This window comes from Schistocerca serialis, chromosome 10 (assembly GCF_023864345.2).
Source record: "Schistocerca serialis cubense isolate TAMUIC-IGC-003099 chromosome 10, iqSchSeri2.2, whole genome shotgun sequence".
Taxonomy (NCBI): domain Eukaryota; kingdom Metazoa; phylum Arthropoda; class Insecta; order Orthoptera; family Acrididae; genus Schistocerca; species Schistocerca serialis.
Window position 1 is genome coordinate 178612474 of NC_064647.1, and position 21472 is coordinate 178633945.

The 21472-nt window shown below is 45.3% G+C and overlaps 1 protein-coding gene and 1 pseudogene across 1 annotated transcript in view; both read left to right on the forward strand.

The window, feature by feature from the left end:
• The window catches only part of LOC126424647 (serine/arginine repetitive matrix protein 1), a 653808-nt gene that overhangs the window by 268466 nt on the left and 363870 nt on the right, over positions 1-21472 (forward strand). The window lies entirely within an intron of this gene.
• LOC126425591 (5S ribosomal RNA) lies at positions 1420-1537 on the forward strand (annotated as a pseudogene).

The following is a 21472-nucleotide window of genomic DNA, read 5'->3' on the forward strand; positions in this document are numbered from 1 at the left end:
TTATTTAATGAATTGAACTGATTAAAAAATGAAAAGAATCGTAATCCTTATGGTAAGCAACTCGCATTATTAACATCGCCACGGACGGCTACGTTTTTAAAAGCAGAACAAAACGTTGAGACTCATATCCTTGCAAAAATTGATATTTCAGATTTAAAAAGTAAGATCTTGTACCTGCAATCAAACGTTGGTAATATAGGTATTACAACAAGTAGTTTATTTTTACTAAATACACATTGTATTTCTTTAAGTAGGTTAGTTTATATAAGCTTTTAATTTTCCGCTAAAACGCTCATAGCGTCACGCGTCTGTGTGATATCACGAGTCAGTAAGCTATCCATTAGGAGATGTGGAGTTTAAGATGTATTTTACCTTTCTCGCAATATCTCGTTAACGCATAAACTTAACGGAAATCGAAATGTCTTGAGAGTACTGAATTTCTGTTAACCACTCTTTAAAGAGTCTCAGTGATTATGGCTGCCGAACAAGCGGGCTTTTGACCGTGAGTGCGGCATTTGGGACTTGACGCCTGTACACGCGGGGTTTGAGAGGCGAACGGCGACTCAATCCGTACCAACTGTGCACTGGAAAATTCAGCCGAACAATGGCACGCGAGGTTTACAATTATAAGGAGGCACTAAACACAGTATTACAACAGACATTTTTTTTTAATTTTTCGAGTTATGTGTGACGCACTTGCCTTCTGCCAATCCTCAGAATTCTGGCAAACAAAGGGTTTATTAAATGCGTGATCGATTTAAGGTCCATTGCCTACATTCGCTTTTATGGGACACCCTCACTCTTCTCGCGTGATATTGTCGGATGTGCAGTTAACTTCTTGTAATATTATCAATTGCAAGCAGGATTTTGATCAGTAGTGTAAATAATCTTCTAAAGACACGCTGTTTATAGGTTAGAAATCAAAATGTTTATTCAGTCTTTGTTTAATATGGTGGGACAAACGAGACAAAGTCACTAGCTAGATTACGGAAGTGCTAAGTTTGCCGCTCCGCTTTGCGATTCATAGTTAAAGCTGACGAAGACAAGTGAAAGTTCACAAGTTCAAACACGATGCATCTCAAAGTTCAAGAAGCTGAGTGTCGAAAATATTATAAGTTCCTCAAACTGTTACACGAAAAATTTCAGTGAACTTAGTAGCTACAGACACGACGCTTATTAATGCATACGTGCGCCCTTGCTGATCTATCGAAAGCGCACTGTCCATGCAAATATGGGCGTTGCCATTAAAGAGATGCGACATTTCATTCCGAAATTCACAAATTTTCATTGAAATTATTGGTACGATATCGGGTCGGAGCTCCTTTTGCTCGGCGTAACGCAGAAACTCGACGTGTCGTGGACTCAACAAGTCGTTGGAGGCGTCCTGCAGCAATATTGTGCCAGGCTGTCTCTACAGAGGGCAACGGCCTTGCCGCAGTGGATACACCGGTTCCCGTCAGATCACCGAAGTTAAGCGCTATCGGGCGTGGCCGGCACTTGGATGGGTGACCACCCGGGCCGCCATGAGCTATTACCATTTTGCGGGGTGGACTCAGCTGCGTGATGCTAATTGAGGAGCTACTCGACCGAATAGTAGCGGCTCCGGTCAAAGAAAACCATCGTAACGACGGGGAGAGCGGTGTGCTGACCCCACGCCCCTCCTATCCGCATCCTCAGTGAGGACGACGCGGCAGTCGGTTGGTCCCGATGGGCCACTTGTGGCCTGATGACGGAGTGCTGTCTCTAAAGCCGCCTACAATTGCTAAAGTGTTGCCGGTGCAGGATTTTGTGCGAGAACTGAGCTCTCGATTGTTATAAACGTTCCACGGGATTCATGTCGGGAGACCTGGCTGACCAAATCATTCGCTCGAAGTGACCAGAACGTTCTTCAAACGAATTGCAAACAACTGTGGCCCGGTGCCATGCCGCACTGTAATCCATAAAAATTCCTTAGTTGTTTGGTGACATTAACTCCACGAATGGCTGCAAATGGCCTTCAAATAGCCGAACATTACCATTTGCAGTCAATGATCACTTCTGTTGGACCAGAGGACCTAGCACATTCCATGTAAACACAGCCTACACCATTATGGAGCGACCACAAGCTTGTGCAGTGCATTGTTGACCTCTTGGCTTCGCGAGACCTGCTCCACATCAGGAGTTACTAACTGAAACCGGGACTCATCTGACCAGGCCACGCTTTTCCAGTCGTCTAGGGTCCAGCTGATACGGTCCCGAGCCCAAGAGAGGCGCTGCAGGAGATGTCGGGCTGTTAGCAAAGGCAAATCTTTATAAGTTTTCTCCCACAGCAACTTCCTCTGTGAATACATGACAAAAGTTACCTTCCTTTCAGAACCCAGGCAGTTCTGTCCAGTTAAAGCTGCTGACAAGAGACACCTTGAGCACTATGCTGAAACTGCTAGCGAATTCATGCCATAAGTTTTAGCCAATAGTGTGCGTGGGGTAGTCACGTGTGTGGACACTGGAGGATTCTCCAATGCAGAACACAGTTGCTTCTTGTGATCCAGGCCTCTTGGGAGGCCACCAACATAAGTTAGCATGAACCGCCTCCGCAAGCGCTACCCACGTATTTAGTCGTTCGTCCTTCTAGACTCGCCTACACTTGGTAACTTCCGACCCTATGCGCGAAATATGTTCTTTATGTTACCTCATTTTCTGTTCTGCCGTTTAACGGCAGTCCTGCATGCCCACCCGCACGTCCTCCCACTCGATCTCCTATATATTGTCCGGGTGCAACAGTCTTCTTCACCGCATCCCTGCCCACGTACACTACATTTCTCTTATTGCCGTGTTAAAATTTGCTTGTTTTGACAAATCACAGCGGAGTTTACACAATGTCGCCTCACTAACATATTGTGCAGACACAGTTTCAAGATAATTTTGAAACAGCGGTTTTTTAAGTGAGGATTTTAATTGTGTACTTGCAGCGAAAGGCCAATTTCCTCGATATACTCTGTGCCCAGAATTACGAATTTTGGTGCAGAGTCTACATCTGGTTGACATCTGGGAGCATGTCCATGGCCTCCGTCCTGGATACACCCATACAACGAGTCATTCCTGTGGCATCGAAAGCTAAAATGCCACGGCGTAGGTGCAAGTTCTTAGGTTGGCACTACGACACCGACACCGACGACAGCGCCCTCTAGCCGGCGCTGTGCAGCTCTACGAGCGCCTCTCCGGATTCAGTCCATTTGATCACGAGCAGACGACCGACCAACATTGTTTCATTTTCATAGTGGGCGAGCCACTACAGACTTTGCCTGTGTAACTTCGATACATCCGGCTTCGATACATCCGGCTTCGCACCTACGTGCTCATCATTGCCAAAGTTATGTAACCACATTTTATTACTTCTCTTACCTAGAGTAAATATCTTTTACTTTACTTGCAATATCTACGTACTTCTATCTCACCTACTCCTCCTAGCTTCCTACATTGGGGGCCTACCCTCCAAATTACAGGAGCAGAACCACGCGCCGCCTTCCAGGCGGGATACAAAAATTCTGCTAGCCGTCTCGACCGAATATATGTCACACGCAATCTTAACGCTGACGTCCGGGAAGCAGAGCTGTTGCCTACAGCCTATACCGACCTTACAGCATTAATATGTACAATCTCCCTCCCGCGGCAGCAAGTGTGGCGCAGCCGCGGTCCGTGGAAAATGAACGTCGCCCACCTGCGGGCCCCAGCTTGTCGAGACGTTATTGAAGATGTTTGGAGATCTTGCGAACGGCACCTACGGTCGTATCCCATGACCCTAAGTTGGTGGATGGGTTGCGCCACACCGTCACTGCGTCGTGCATTGATGATATGGTCGTGAGCAGGCGGGAATGCGCCGAAAAAATGCCTTCTCCGGAGCGGCAAGAGGCGGTACAACGAACAGAGGCCAAAATTATATCCATCATGCGACGCCACCTCGAAGGTGCGGTGGTGAGGGCGCGGACACTAGATAGGATTGCAGGAGGACGCCCATCAATGTATCACATCGTCAACGAAAACAAAAGACGACTAAGTGCCCTAGTACATGCAGGGCACACGGATGATGGCAGAAACCTAACATCGCAACAAGAAATAGGCAATGCCTTTGTAGAACACTACACTCAACTTTACGCCACAGTGGACACCAATATGGCGGCCATTAACGAAGTTACGCGTATGATTCTCGGCACCATTGATCCAGAGGCAGAAGCACAACTGATGGAGGAGATTACAGAGGAGGAAGTCGTGGAGGCCATTGGTAGGGGAGCGGTGAACAAATCGCCGGGACCAGATGGCCTCCCTCTGGAATTCTACAGCCGACTGGAGTGGCCGAGCGGTTCTAGGCGCTACAGTCTGGAACCGCGCGACCGCTACGGTCGCAGGTTCGAATCCTGCCTCGGGCATGGATGTGTGTGATGTCCTTAGGTTAGTTAGGTTTAAGTAGTTCTAAGTTCTAGGGGACTGATGACCTCAGAAGTTAAGTCCCATAGTGCTCAGAGCCATTTGAACCATTTTTTGGAATTCTACGGGACCTACAACTATGTGATCGCACCACGATGGACTACTATCTGCCGCCAATTAATGTCTCGTGACTTACCGCCGGCTTTTGTGAGGGGGCTGATTATCCCGATACACAAAGCCTCGTGTGGTACACGGATACGGGACTACCGACCACTGACGCTCCTTAACTGCCACTTTAAAATACTCACCAGAATGAAACTTCCTGGCAGATTAAAACTGTGTGCCCGAGCGAGACTCGAACTCGGGACCTTTGCCTTTCGCGGGCAAGTGCTCTACCATCTGAGCTACCGAGGCACGACTAACGCCCGGTCCTCACAGCTTTACTTCTGCCTGTATCTCGTCTCCTACCTTCCAAACTTTACAGAAGCTCTCCTGCGAAACTTGCAGAGCTAGCACTCCTGAATGAAAGGATACTGCGGAGACATGGCTTAGCCACAGCCTGGAGGATGTTTCCAGAATGAGATTTTCACTCTGCAGCGGAGTGTTCGCTGATATGAAACTTCCTGGCAGATTAAAACTGTGTGCCCGAGCGAGACTCGAACTCGGGACCTTTGCCTTTCGCGGGCAAGTGCTCTACCATCTGAGCTACCGAGGCACGACTAACGCCCGGTCCTCACAGCTTTACTTCTGCCTGTATCTCGTCTCCTACCTTCCAAACTTTACAGAAGCTCTCCTGCGAAACTTGCAGAGCTAGCACTCCTGAATGAAAGGATACTGCGGAGACATGGCTTAGCCACAGCCTGGAGGATGTTTCCAGAATGAGATTTTCACTCTGCAGCGGAGTGTTCGCTGATATGAAACTTCCTGGCAGATTAAAACTGTGTGCCCGACCGAGACTCGAACTCGGAACCTTTGCCTCTCGCGGGCAAGAGCTCTACCATCTGAGCTACCAAAGCACGACTCAAGCCCCGTTCTTACACCTGGGGGTAGGAGACGAAATACTGGCAGAAGTAAAGCTGTGAGGACAGGGCGTGAGTCGTGCTTCGGTAGCTCAGATGGTAGAGCACTTGCCCGCGAAAGGCAAAGGTCCTGAGTTCGAGTCTCGGGTGGGCACACAGTTTTAATCTGCCAGGAGGAAGTTTCATATCAGCGCAAACTCCGCTGCAGAGTGAAAATCTCATTCTGGAAACTCACCAGATTATTACCTCACGCGTCCGAAGAGTATTGCGCCAAGTACTCTCACTTGATCAAACTTCGCTCGGTGGAGATACCAGACGGCGCTTGTTAAATATCGCGATTTGATCGCCCTACAAAGATGTGCCGCCTCCGTGCAGCGCTAGCGTCAATAGATTTTGATCAGGCATTTGATAGATTCAGCCATAACTATCTTACACAAGTACTGACACACATGCGATTTCCGCGACCATTTACAGCTGACGTGATGCGGCTACTGAGCAATGCCTCCTCTAAAGTGCCCGTCAATGAACGTACGGCAACATCTCCAGTAGTAGCGACATCGGTCAGACAAGGATGTCCCTTATCAACGACACTATATGCCCTGACTCTCGTTACTTTGCGGCCTACGACACCGATTGACGCGACTGGCTTTGCGAGGATACACATTTACGTGCAAGTCATATGCGGATAACCTGGTGCTGTTAGTAGAATGAAAACGTATGGGTGTGGATTTAGATTGGATACACAAATATGGAACGGCCACTGCCAGCCGTGTAAATATGGACAAGTCTGAAGCGATGAATATTGGTGTTGGACTAACGGAAGAATGTGTAGCACCCTTATGGATACCTTGAAATGCCTAGGTATTGTTTTAACCGACGACATATGTCGCACAGAAGCTTACAACTACAGTCAGTCCGGACGGGCGTTAGAAGGAACATCACACGGGCATTAAACATGATCCAGCGGGTCACGTATGTTAACACCTACTTGGTGTCACGAATTCCGCATTTTGCGAAAGTGCTGCCAATGCCGGTGACGGTGGCACGACGAATACTGGCGGCATTCTGTTCCTTTGTGAGTGCAGGTCTACTGTTTAAAGTCAGATACGGCGCCCTTACCTTTCCTCTTAGTAAGGGTGTACTTGATCTTGCGCATGTTAGTGATCGAGCGGTGGCACTATGTACCAGCACAGTGTTAAAACTGTGGAGACGACATCAGACTTGTCTGACAGGTATCTTAATAGAAGAGCTAGCACTAGTTTCTCTAATGGTGCCAGTGGCGGTCCGGCACATTTCCCAGTTACTCCAGCATATACGCACTTTTCTAATAGAGTACAGCTACGTTCAGGCGGATTCGCCGGAAAGTTGGCCTCCAACGGCGCGTGACATATGTCGGATACTAACGACCGGACGGCGCAGCAATCCTATTGAGAGGAAGCGTCGACATATCAATTTGCAAGTACTATGGCGATCGATACACCATGTTCCCTAAGACACAGAGGCACGTGCAATGTGGTACCTAACGGTTAATGGTAAAAGTCACCCAATCCTGACTCCATGTGATTCATATGACAGATTCACCACTGTGCCCTCAGTGCCAAACTCTAGAGAACGATGAACACCGCCTCATATGCGGCCCCTTGGCAGAAGTGTGGCGTTTAGCGACACAAATGATTGCTTTCTTTCTTCGAATGGGACAACACAACATTGAACCAGGGATTATATTCTTCCCAGACGGGACGTACTACCCACGCACCAAAACGAATGCCGTAACGTGGTTTCGAGGCCAGAAGGTGCTCTATTTGTTCAGAGATAGCCCCAAGAATGTGATGGACTTTCGGTCCTTTTCACAGGAACGACATCTATAGGTCGTGAGCAATCCGAAATACCAACAGTATTTCTCTGACTTCCTACGGACTGCCGGCCGGTGTGGCCGAGCGGCTCTAGGCGCTTCGGTCTGGAACCGCGCGACTCCTGCCTCGATCATGGATGTGTGTGATGTCCTTAGGTTAGGTTGGTTTAATTAGTTCTAAGTTCTAGGGGACTGATGACCTCAGATGTCCCATTGTGCTCAGAGCCATTTGAACCATCTGAACCATCCTACGGAGTGCGTTTCAAGAGCCCCATCAGAACTGGAACGTCCAGGGTAGGAGAAGTTAAATTATCGATGCGAAGAAAGAATGAACGGAAGATAAGGATCGGTTGATACATTATACTTACGAGAAGACATACCCGGATGGCAAAACAGCGGGGGGGGGGGGGGGGGGGGTTGGAAATACGATTCTCCATTATGATGCGTGTTTCTTTCTTTGTGTACTGCATGAATACTGTTCAGTTTAATAGCTTTAAAGCAATACAGAAATATTATTTGTGGTATAACAAGGCAGTGGTTGTCACCGAAATTTAACTTCACTTAAATGTTATATGTGAGCCAGAATTTGCTTTAATTTGTGAAAGATATTCATTGAAATTTGAAGCATAGCTAGAGAAGTATTTCTCTTTCACGTAATTTTATTGTGTTTTTCATTTCTGATATATGATTACCTTTCCAAAGCTCATTAATTATCACAATGTTAATTTTAAGTCAGTCTGGTTAATAGTTACACTTTCAGATTATATATATATATATATATATATATATATATATATATATATATATATATATTGTTAATCTCATTTTGTAATACCAACAGAAAGGTAGTTTTTTGGTTTTCTATCGTTCCAGTAAAAAAATGGTAGAGCACTTGAAAAAAAAAAGGGGGTCAGTAGAGCACATGCCTGCAAATGGCAAAGGTCCCGAGTTCGAGTCACGGTCCGGTACACGGTTTTAATCCGCCAGGAAGTTTCATATTATGTAACATGCACTCAATGTAAAATCATAGCAATCGCTATTTTACATTGCAAACTTTTTCCAATTTCTCACAGTGTCTTACTTGAATGTAAATATCACAGTAACTATAACCTTTAAAGAAATAACGGTCACATCGGCATGAAGCTGACACATAAAGGTGCAAGTGACGCAAAATTGAGGTTTATTTGTCTAATAGTTTCTGTAACATAGTTTGAGAAAGATTACAGAGCGTGCGCCAAGATTGTGACAGCGCTTTGTGTCGCTGACCGGACGAAAACGGGCAAACAATATTGGCCTCCCCTTCCAAACAATTGAATGCACTCACCCAGCGCTTTGGATGGAAACTGGTCACACTGCGCCAACGAGCACATCCTACGTGGACACTACCCGCCCTCCTAAGACGGGGCAGCTGCCCGCCCCAACACATTCCTTGTTGGGCGCTGACGTAGCACCCTGCACCTCCGTGCAACGTGGGCTTAGCATGACCGCTGCCAGGTCGCACTGGGAGGAAGACAGAATGACTGAAAAACCCCTGGAAATAAATTACTTTCAACTGAATGATGTCTCGTCGGAGCCCTGGCGCTTCGCAGGACTCCACCAGCACACCTCTGCTCGACTACCGCACACTCGCGTAGGAGGCCGCCCCTGGCAGGCTCCTACGGAGGATGCTGCAACTGCACGCCAGGTGGAATAACGTTGTCATAACTGTCTCTTGCAGACCGATTTCAGATCATCCTAGGTCTTGCAAGATCCAGGATGATGAGCTGAAATCGGTCTTCAAATTTAAATAGTTGGGGTCGTACATATAGAGAGTCGGAGGACTTGAAAGCCAGATACAACACCGAATAAATTGCGGTTGGAACTACAGGAGGAAAATGAGTGGAGTATTGTGTGACAAGAAGGTGAGCATTGGGTTGAAAGGGAAAGCGTTCAAGTCGGTGGTAAGGCCTGCTACGATGTACGGGGCAGAGACATGGCTAATTACAGTAGCCCAGGAAAGGAAGGTGGAAGTGGCGGAAATCAGGATGCTGAGGTGGATGTGTGGAGTAACAAGGAAGGACAGGATTAGGAATGAATTTGTTAGAGGAGCTGTGAAAGTGGGACGCATGGGGAAAAAGATACAAGAGAGCAGACTAAGGTGGTAGGGACACTTACAGAGAAAAGGGGAAGAGTATATCGGAAACAGAGTTGAAGATATAAAGATTGAAGGAGCGAGAAGGAGAGGAAGACCGAAGATGAGGTGGAAGGATAAGATATCCGGGGACCTAAGGGAGGAAGGATGGAAGAAGGAAGAGGCAATGGATATACTATGGAGGAGAAGGATCCAGAAGAGCAACGCCGACCCTACGTGACGTGGGACAAGGCGACGATAAAGAAGAAGAAGAACTGTCTCTTCCAAGGACATTCACAGTGTTCAGGGAGTGCTGTGTTCTCCAGAGGCCTCGTTTTGGCTTCCGTGTGTCATTCTTGAGTCAACAACATGCTTCCTCGAAAATGTTGTTGTTGTTGTGGTCTTCAGTCCTGAGACTGGTTTGATGCAGCTCTCCATGCTACTCTATCCTGTGCAAGCTTCTTCATCTCCCAGTACTTACTGCAACCTACATCCTTCTGAATCTGCTTACTGTATTCATCTCTTGGTCTCCCTCTACGATTTTTACCCTCCACGCTGCCCTCCAATGCTAAATTTGTGATTCCTTGATGCCTCAAAACATGTCCTACCAACCGATCCCTTCTTCTAGTCAAGTTGTGCCACAAACTTCTCTTCTCCCCAATCCTATTCAATACCTCCTCATTAGTTACGTGATCTACTCACCTTATCTTCAGCATTCTTCTGTAGCACCACATTTCGAAAGCTTCTATCCTCTTCTTGTCCAAACTAGTTATCGTCCTTGTTTCACTTCCATACATGGCTACACTCCATACAAATACTTTGAGAAACGACTTCCTGACACTTAAATCAATACTCGATGTTAACAAATTTCTCTTCTTCAGAAACGCTTTCCTTCCCATTGCCAGTCTACATTTTATATCCTCTCTACTTCGACCATCATCAGTTATTTTACTCCCTAAATAGCAAAACTCCTTTACTACTTTAAGTGTCTCATTTCCTAATCTAATTCCCTCAGCATCACCCGATTTTATTTGACTACATTCCATTATCCTCGATTTGCTTTTGTAGATGTTCATCTTATATCCTCCTTTCAAGACACTGTCCATTCCGTTCAACTGTTCTTCCAAGTCCTTTGCTGTCTCTGACAGTATTACAATGTCATCGGCGAACCTCAAAGTTTTTATTTCTTCTCCATGAATTTTAATACCTACTCCGAATTTTTCTTTTGTTTCCTTTACTGCTTGCTCAATATACAGATTGAATAACATCGGGGACAGGCTACAACCCTGTCTCACTCCTTTCCCAACCACTGCTTCCCTTTCATGCCCCTCGACTCATAACTGCCATCTGGTTTCTGTACAAATTGTAAATAGCCTTTCGCTCCCTGTATTTTACCCCTGCCACCTTCAGAATTTGAAAGAGAGTATTCCAGCTAACATTGTCAAAAGCTTTCTCTAAGTCTACAAATGCTAGAAACGTAGGTTTGCCTTTTCTTAATCTTTCTTCTAAGATAAATCGTAAGGTTAGTATTGCCTCACGTGTTCCAACATTTCTACGGAATCCAAACTGATCTTCCCCGAGGTCGGCTTCTACCTTTTTTTCCATTCGTCTGTAAAGAATTCGCGTTAGTATTTTGCAGCTGTGACTTATTAAACTGATAGTTCGGTAATTTTCACATCTGTCAACACCTTCTCTCTTTGGGATTGCAATTATTATATTCTTCTTGAAGTCTGAGGGTATTTCGCCTGTCTCATACATCTTCCTCACCAGATGGTAGAGTTTTGTCATGACTGGCTCTCCCAAGGCCATCAGTAGTTCTAATGGAATGTTGTCTACTCCCGGGGCCTTGTTTCGACTCAGGTCTTTCAGTGCTCTGTCAAACTCTTCACGCAGTATCTTACCTCCCATTTCGTCTTCATCTACATCCTCTTCCATTTCCATAATATTGTCCTCAAGTACATTGCCCTTGTATAAACCCTCTATATAATCCTTCCACCTTTCTGCCTTCCCTTCTTTGCTTAGAACTCGGTTGCCATCTGAGCTCTTGATATTCATACAAGTGGTTCTCTTCTCTCCAAAGGTCTCTTTAATTTTCCTGTAGGCAGTATCTATCTTACCCCTCGTGAGACAATCCTCTACATCCTTACATTTGTCCTCTAGCCATCCCTGCTTAGCCATTTTGCACTTCCTGTGGATCTCATTTTTGAGACGTTTGTATTCCTTTTTGCCTGCTTCATTTACTGCATTTCTATATTTTCTCCTTTCATCAATTAAATTCAATATTTCTTCTGTTTGTCTGGCCTCTCAACAGATACCCCTCCGTTGTGGTTGCACCTACGGTACGGCCATCTGTATCGCTGAGGCACGCAAGCCTCCGCACCAACGGCAAGGTCCATGGTTCATCTCTCATGGTACATCTCTTATAATGACGAAAACTTCAAAATCACAGAAATGTGGTCTCGTACAGAAGGGTATTCAATATTATTTAATTTTCCTACCATCTGTAACCGAGGGAAGCGTGCAAAATGTTTCGCACGTTTAAAATTTTAAATAATGACATTATATGCAATAACTGTAGTTGTTTGAGAAGGGTAGTTGTGGGAATGAAGAGAAAACATCTTTAAAAATGAACTGAACTACATGAAATAATGATCATGAATTTATTGTACACCATTGTACATACATTCTCAAGTGTCTATTTTTTTTTCATTCAGATCGTTTGTCATGGTTTGTACGACGGGCAGAGATCAGAGAATGTCATTGGTGCCACGTGACCTATAACTTTAACTCGACAAAGATTTTCAATAAGTAAGCACGTTAGGCCATCGCAGCTACAAGTAAATCATCACATGTCAAGGCGACAATGATAATAGATTTATCATTTCGGAAAGTATATTCGTTTAGAAAAATCAACTTGTGTGATGGGCACACGTAATAGACTACTGCAAGGGATCATGGCTATTATCCACGACAATCCTGTATACCAATTATCCAGTTAATAAGTAGACACATCAAAAAAAAGTTTTGCATCATCTCGGTTCCGAGAGTACAGGAACCTGTACAGAAAATTAGAATAGAAATAAACAGAAACATCATTTCCACCCCTTTTATTGATCATGAAAACCACACATTGCATGTTGCAGAGGTGGTGGTCCAGACTGTTGTACACACCTGTACAAATGGTTCAAATGGCTCTGAGCACTATGGGACTCAACTGCTGAGGTCATTAGTCCCCTAGAACTTAGAACTAGTTAAACCTAACTAACCTAAGGACATCACAAACATCCATGCCCGAGGCAGGATTCGAACCTGCGACCGTAGTGGTCTCGCGGTTCCAGACTGCAGCGCCTTTAACCGCACGGCCACTTCGGCCGGCTACACACCTGTACCTCTAATAACCAGCAGACCGTCCTCTTGCATCGAGGCATGCCTGTATTTGTCGTGACATACTATCCACAAGTTCATCAAGGCACTGTTGGTCCAGATTGCCCACTCCTCAGTGGAGATTTGAGGCGTAGATCCCTCAGAGTGGCTGGTGCGTCACGTCGTCCATAAACAGGCCTTTTCAATCTATCCCAGGCATGTTCGATTCGGTTCGTGTCTGGAGAACATGTTGGCCACTCTAGTCGAGTAATGTCATTATCCTGAAGAAAGTCATTCACAACATGTGCACGACGGGAGCGCGAATTGTCGTCCACGAAGACGAATGCCTCTCCAATATGCTGCCGATGTAGTTGCACTATCGGTCGGAGGATGGCATTCACGTATCGTATAGCCATTACGGCGCCTTCCATGACCGCCAGCGGCGTACGTCGGCCCCACATAACGCCACCCCAAAAGAGCAGGGAACCTCCACCTTGCTGCACTCGCTGGACAGTTTAAGGAGTTCAGCCTGACCAGGTTGCCTCCAAACACGTCTCCGACGATTGTCTGGTTAAAGGCATATGCGACACTCATCGGTTAGGAGAACGTCATGCCAGTCCTGAGAGGTGCATTCGGCATGTTGTTGGGCCCATCTGTATCGCGCTGCACGGTGTCGTGGTTGCAAAGATGGACACGCCATGGACGTCGGGAGTGAAGCTGCGCATCAAGCAGCCTACTGCGCACAGTTTGAGTCGTAACACGACGTCCTGTGGCTGCACGAAAAGCATTATTCAACATGGTGGCGTGCTGTCAGGGTTCCTCCAATCCATGATCCGTAAGTAGCTGTCATCCACTGCAGTAGTAGCCCTTGGGCGGCCTGAGCGAGGCATGTCATCGACATTTCTTGTCTCTCTGTATCTCCTCCATGTCCAAACAACTCCAAGATGCCTAGACACTTCCCTTGTTGAGAGTCCTTACCGCAGTATTGACCATCTACTCATGGTTCAACTACAGATAACACGAGACGTGTACCTCCTTCCTGGAGGAATGACTGGAACTGATCGGCTGTCGGACCCCCTCCGTCTAATAGGCGCTGCTAATGAATGGTTATTTACATCTACGGGCTGGTTTAGCGACATCTGTGAACAGTCAAAGGGACTGTGTCTGTGATACAATACCCACAGCCAACGTCAATCTTCAGGAGTTCTGGGAACTGGGGTGATGCAAAACATTTTTTGATGTGTGTATTATCAAATCTCTGTCCTAGGACTCATTTTTCGATAGAATACGGAGCTCTCGTTTTCTTTTAATAAGACTGTGTGTCATGAGTTCGAAACACTCAACACAAGGTTTAGTTTTAGACGACTATGGTTCAAATGGCTCTGAGCACTATGGGTCTAAACATCTGTGGTCATCAATCAAAAAAATTTTCGAATGTGTGTGAAATCTTACGGGACTTAACTGCTAAGGTCATCAGTTCCTAAGCTTACACACTACTTAACCTAAATTGTCCTAAGGACAAACAGACACACCCATGCCCGAGGGAGGACTCGAACCTCCGCCGGGATCAGCCGCACAGTCATCAATGTCCTAGACTTACAACTACTGAAACCTAACCAACCTAAGGACGTCACACACATCCATGCCCGAAGCAGGATTCGAACCTGCGACCGTAGCAGCAGCGCGGTTCCGGACTGAAGCGCCTAGAACCGCTCGGCCACAGCGGCCGGCCATTTAGTGACATCTCCGAAGAGCCAAAGGGACTGTGTCTGTGATACAAAATCCGACTCAATGTCCTTCTTCAGGAGTTCTGGAGACTGGGGTGATGCAAAACTTTTTTTAATTTGTGTTCAAAATGGTTCAAATGGCTCTGAGCACTATGGGACTTAACAGCTATGGTCATCAGTCCCCTAGAACTTAGAACTACTTAAACCTACCTAACCTAAGGACAGAACACAACACCCAGCCATCACGAGGCAGAGAAAATCCCTGACCCCGCCTGGAATCGAACCCGGGAACCCGGGCGTGGGAAGCAAGCACGCTACCGCACGACCACGAGATGCGGGCTTTAATGTGTGTATTTAAAAAACTAAAATGGTATTTGTAATAAGATAATACAAGCGCGTGGCGGAAAGTACCGCACAACAATACTTTCTCCCCTGGAATATTGAAATTTCACGACGATGTACTTTGTAGTTTGCGCTACAGAGGGTATTTCTTATGTGCAGGTCTAATGAGAGAGGCCTGAACTAGGAAACAAACATGGTGCGCTTGTAACTGTCGTCATCTTGTGAAGAGTAGCAAAGTGTAGTTCTATATTTGTGGGCCAAAGGGCACAACTGCGAACCTTATCGCAGCAGTTCGACATTTCCAGTTGCAGTGTACGGTTTTGTTCACAGTATTAGTGCTCCACCCTGTGTTGCTGCTCCTGTTCGTCAGTAAATCGCCAAATTTGGGTGGGAGGTGCTCCAGTATCCACCATACAGTCCGGAACTTGCAGCGTCAGAGTTCCATCTGTTTGTTCCCATAAAGAAATTCCTGGCCGCCCACAGCTTTGCGACAGACACAGAAGTGAACTCGGCAGTCTGCAGGTGGCTATAGTACAACCAAACGGACTTCTACGATCAAGGTATATTGAAAGTGGTAGCACGATGCGACGAATGTGTTGAGAGCGGTGGTTACTATGTGGAATAGTAGGTAAAAGATGTATGTTCTTTAGTGATTTTTTGTTTTGTTGCCATATATACTTTTTAGTCTAAAATTATTGTTAGTTTCGATCTTCCCTTGCGTGAAAACGGAGTTTCTTATTCGTTCACACGTGTGTGAAATCTTATGGGACTTAACTGCTAAGGTCATCAGTCCCTAAGTTTACACACTACTTAACCTAAATTATCCTAAGGACAAACACACACACCCGTGTCCGAGGGAGGACTCGAAACTCCGCCGGGATCAGCCGCACAGTCCATGACTGCAGCGCCTTAAACCACTCGGCTAATCCCGCGCGGTCGTGATTAATAACTTAGCTTCGTAAAATGTAGGTGTGAAGCTGGGTATCCATGATGCCCTTTTGAGTACGATAATTAAAATCTGTTTTACGTTAAAATTTTCCATAAATAGGAAGCTTAAGCGCAAAATTGGTATGCAATGTCAGAAGCCGGTTACATAGTTTTCTAACGATAGGTCATTCGTCCCTGTACGATTGTTGTGTGTTGAGAAAAAAGGGCGTTGACTGACAGAGTCGGGGCAGATGGTGGAGGTACGGTACGCGCCTTCCTCCAGACGCCACACAGCTTTAGCTGTGAGCTGCGGCCACCGCATTCAGCTGGAGAACGGCTGGGTAATCTTCGCGTCAGCGTTACCCGTGAGGCGAGCCAGACAGAAAAATACACACTCAGCCGCACCGCGGCGCGGGGAGCAAATAAGCCTTGTGTGGTCTGCGAGCGGGAACTGTCAACGTCGCGAGCAAACCGAGAACGTGCCCTTGGCGAACTGGAAAATAAATTATAAAAAAGCCAACGTGTGGTTACAAGTTCGCTCCAACAAATACGTCAAGAATACTCCAGTCACGAGGTTTGCAAAGTGCGTCAGCAGGTGCGGGGAGCTGTGGTGTCTCGCTGACAGCTGAGCACTACGGAGTCTGTGGTGGTCTGTCTGACAGGGGGCCGAATATGGTAAGCAGTGTTACTTCGCGTTCCCATTTACCACCTACCCGACTCTGGCACGACGAAGATTCTAAACCCTGGTTCATGTGTAGCGACAAGTAAATGGGCGTAAAGTAAATCTGGAAATGCGCGAGTAAAATTTATTATGGCATTGATAGAAATATTCTCATCTAACTGCGTCGAGTTTCATGCTCAAAGGTCGTAGCTGCTCACAATTAATGTTAGGGTAACACTCAGTTCACAAGGCTTTCTGCAAATGTGACGTCATTTTGACGTCATGCGCGATATCGACAACCGCTGGAACCGCTATCGACTTTGTGACGAGGATGAAGATGAATGTCATTCCTCATATTTTCACTCACGGTAATTTAAGAAGTGGCAACAAAACGACTATTAACATTGGTGTGTAGAATATATGAGTCTGGCGATATACTATCTGACTTTCGGAAAAGCATCATCCACACAATTCCGAAGACGGCAAGAGCTGACAAGAGCGAGAATTATCGCACAATCAACTTAACAGCTCATGCATCGAAGTTGCTTACAAGAATAATATACAGAAGAATGGAAATGAAAATTGAGAATCCACTAGGTGACGATCAGTTTGGCTTCAGGAAAAGTAAAGGGACGAGAGAGGCAATTCTGACGTTACGGCTAATAATGGAAGCAAGGCTAAGGAAAAATCAAGACACTTTCATAGGATTTGTCGACCTGGAAAAAGCGTTCGACAATATAAAATCGTGCAAGCTGTTCGAGATTCTGAAAAAAGTAGGGGTAAGCTGTAGGGAGAGATGGGTCATATACAATATGTACAACAACGAAGAGGGAATAATAAGAGTGGACGGTCAAGAACGTAGTGCTCGTATTAAGAAGGGTGTAAGACAAGGCTGTAGCCTTTCGCCCCTACTCTTCAATCTGTACATCGAGGAAGCAATGATGGAAATAAAAGAAAGATTCAGGAGTGCAATTAAAATACAAGGTGAAAGGATATCAATGATACAATTCGCTGATGACATTGCTATCCTGAGTGAAAGTGGAGAAGAATTAAATGATCTGCTGAACGGAATGAACAGTCTAATTAGTACACAGTATGGTTTGAGAGTAAATCGGATATAGACGAAGGTAATGAGAAGTAGTAGAAATGAGAACAGCGAGAAACTTAACATCAGGATTGATGGTCACGAAGTCAATGAAGTTAAGGAATTCTGCTATCTAGGCAGTAAAATAACCAATGACGGACGGAGCAAGGAGGACATCAAAAGCAGACTCGCTATGGCAAAAAAGGCATTTCTGACCAAGAGAATTCTACTAATATCAAATACCGGCCTTAATTTTAGGAAGAAATTTCTGAGGATGTACGTCTGGAGTACAGCATTGTACGGTAGTGAAACATGGACTGTGGGAAAACCAGAACAGAAGAGAATCAAAGCATTTGAGATGTGGTGCTATAGACGAATGTTGAAAATTAGGTGGACTGATAAGGTAAGGAATGAGGAGGTTCTACGCAGAATCGGAGAGGAAAGGAATATGGGGAAAACACTGATAAGGAGAAGGGACAGGATGATAGGACATCTGCTAAGACATGAGGGAATGACTTCCATGGTACTACAGGGAGCTGTAAAGGGCAAAAACTGTAAAGGCAGACAGAGATTGGAATACGTCAAGCAAATAATTGAGGACGTAAGTTGCAAGTGATACTCTGAGATGAAGAGGTTAGCACAGGAAAGGAATTTGTTGCGGGCCGCATCAAACCAGTCAGTTGACTGATGACAAAAAAATTAATCTCTCCTCTTAGGTTCCTGCCTAGCCATACATTCCGAAATCGCCAAATATTTATTTCATACTTCGTTCGCTAATCTGGGAAATGTAAATACATGTCCCATTGAATGTTGCAGATCATACTTGTATTACATTCATAAGAGAGTCCGAGAACGTGTCAACTACACTAAGATGATATATATCGATTACGCTAGCACTTCGCCATCTTCCTCGTGATTAACGGGATGTTGTGTGATGTCCTTAGGTTAGTTAGGTTTAAGTAGTTCTAAGTTCTAGGGTAGTGATGACCATAGATGTTAAGTCCCATAGTGCTCAGAGCCATTTTTTTGAACTTCGCCGCCTTATATTACTCTCCTGTCGTGGTTATCATAATATCTCTTGAAGGCTTATATCTTTGACGCACAATTAACTCACATTAAATTATAAGTGTCACATATTTGTCATAAATTTTCTGTCGTCATTCCTTGAGACGATACATAGCAAGTTATCACTGATACGAGAGTGTTTAATGCTTAATTTGTAAATTATTGGCTATAACGACTCACTCGTGAGAGAGCACTCTTATATGAAAGTATCAGTAGTCGATAACTTATAGTGTGACGCTTGGTTATAACAATAATTATAAAAAATCTTACCAATAACGGTGGTTTTTTTATAAATCTCCGATACGTGTGTGTGAAGTCTTGAGAGAGCAACGTATCGAAAGCTCACGATTGTCGATAGCAGTTCCTGCGATTTTCGATGTTGCGCGCGAAGTCAAAATGAGGTCACATTTGCAGAGGGTTACCACTGGAGTTCAACACACACGAAAATTTTAGTGATAGTGAAATAAATAGTTCATTGCAAAACTTAAAGATATCACCGTTCGATCTATAGTTTCAATCAACGATCAAGCGTAGAATGAAATCAGAACGAACGCAAGAATGAAAATGAGAAAGTCACGAGTTACCCCACTCCATCATGAACACGCGTCCTCAAAGTTTCAGCAGCAGACGTCTGCCCGATGCACAACGCTTCTCTTGTAGCGTCTGCGTCTGGAGTACTTCTGCCATCTCCGAAACTGAAAGAACGAGTAACGAAACGCGCCACTCTGCTCTGGGTACGCCGTAACTCCTGGCTTCATCTTATTCTAATACTGTCCTTCTTAAAGAACGGAAGTAGTACCGATTATTGAAGTAACCGTTTCATAGTGTCGGTGCATAAGTTCTTAGCGTTTCTCCACAAGTTTAATAAACACGACGGATACACATAACAGAGACTTCATTCATCAATAACATATTCCCCTTCACTGTTTACAATAGTACGCCAACGCTGAGGCAACTTTTCGATTCTATGACTGTAGCAAAATAACTTGATTTTGAAGCGAAGAACTCTTCGAGCCATCTTCGGAGCGCATAATCATCCGGAAAGGAAGTTCGTTGAGGATTCTTCGATAGAGAATGGAGAAGACGAAAATCTGAGGGCGCAAGATCAGGTGAATGAGGTGGGTGCGGAATGACTTTCGGACACAACTCCCGTATACTGTCTTTTGTTAGTCTAGCAGAATGCGGACAGGCGTTGTAGTGGAGTAGCCTCACCTGACGAAGTCTTCCTGCTCGTTGTTTCTGCATTGCTTGTGCGAGACGTCTCAGTTGTTGACGGTTAAATGTCAGCAGTGGTAGTTACACCTCAGGTATGGTCCAGACGGTTCAAATAGCTCTGAGCAGTATGGGAGGTCATCAGTCCCCTAAACTTAGAACTACTTAAACCTAACTAACCTAAGGACATCACACACATCCATGCCCGAGGCAGGATTCGAACCTGCGACCGTAGCGGTCACGCAGTTCCAGACTGAAGCGCCTAGAACCGCTCGGTCACAGCGGCCGGCACACCTCAGGGATGCAATCAGTTCCCACCAGATGCGTAGGATTATCTTTTGTGGTTGAGCGGACGTGTTTGAACTGGGATTTGCTGCTTTGTTTGGGCTGAATCATCCCTTTCTTTACCTTGTGTTAGCATATAGAGACCATTTCTCGTCACAAGTAATGATCGCTGTTCCTCACGAGCCAATTGTTGACGAGCAAGCAGACATGCAGATTTTTTTTTTTTTTTTTTTTCAGCATGCGGTATCCATGCACTCGATTCTTGAACGGAAATGTCACACTATGGTAGAATGATCACAGTTCATCACATCTGCCAGTTATCGAGTACACTGACGTGCATCATTGTGGATTAATGCGTTTAAACGATCTTCGCCAAATCCCGAAGCTGTTCCAGAACGTGGAGAGTCGCTAATGTCAAAACGATCCTCCTTCAAACGAGGCAATCATTTTCTTGTCGGCTCTGTCCAATGGCATCATCCCCAAACTTGGCACAAATGTTCCTGCCTGTCTCCGCTGCTGTCACCCCTCTACTGAACTGAAACAGAAGAATGTGTCGGAAACGTTCCGAGTTCTCCTTTTGGCATTCCATTTCCTAGCGTCCGCAGCTCCACTCACCATCTCCAAATGACGAAATGCCAATATTTAAAGCTAAATAGCAACACTGAACTACAAATAAAGCATGAAAATCGTTAAATAAACCCTTAACAATCGAAATACCAAAACGCAAAACAAAAACGCTAATAAATATTTTAACATACAGCCACTAGTGATAGGGATATAACACACAGCAACGCGTTTCAGGAGTGGAGCGCCCATCATCTGGTTGTCTAAGTTAATACTACATAAAATGCACAACAAAAGGCACTGACAGTCATAATATAAAAACAGATTAAATTATTCGGACATTAAGTCTGTCAGACCCGCACATATCTTTAGAAACTAATGGTGTACGGAGAGGCAGCTCATGTGACCGGAGTTTACCGCCTTACGGAAGCAACTCTTTGGAGGATGCGCCCGCCGTAACGTGGATGAGCAGAGAAGGGAATCCGCCGTTGTCGTTGTTCAGATAAGACGAGGGCTTCAGGTCCCAATAATTTTACTTGCTTTTATTTTTTTATCGTGACTGTTTTCTATGTAGGATTAACGTAGAGAGCCCGATGATGTGAGCCTGACTCCCGAAACGCTCTTGATGATGTTCCTAATATCGCTCGTTGTATGCTACAGTATTTATATCGATTAATCTTGCTTGGCAAGTGCAATACAGTGACGAGAAATTCTCAAGAATCGGTCGAACCAGTGTTTTGTAAACCACTTCTTCCGCGGATGAATTACATTTCCTTAAGATTCTTCCAGTGAATCTCAGCCTGGTCACTTATTTTCCATAACTAGCTTCATGTAGTCGTTCCACTGTAACTCGTTTCAGT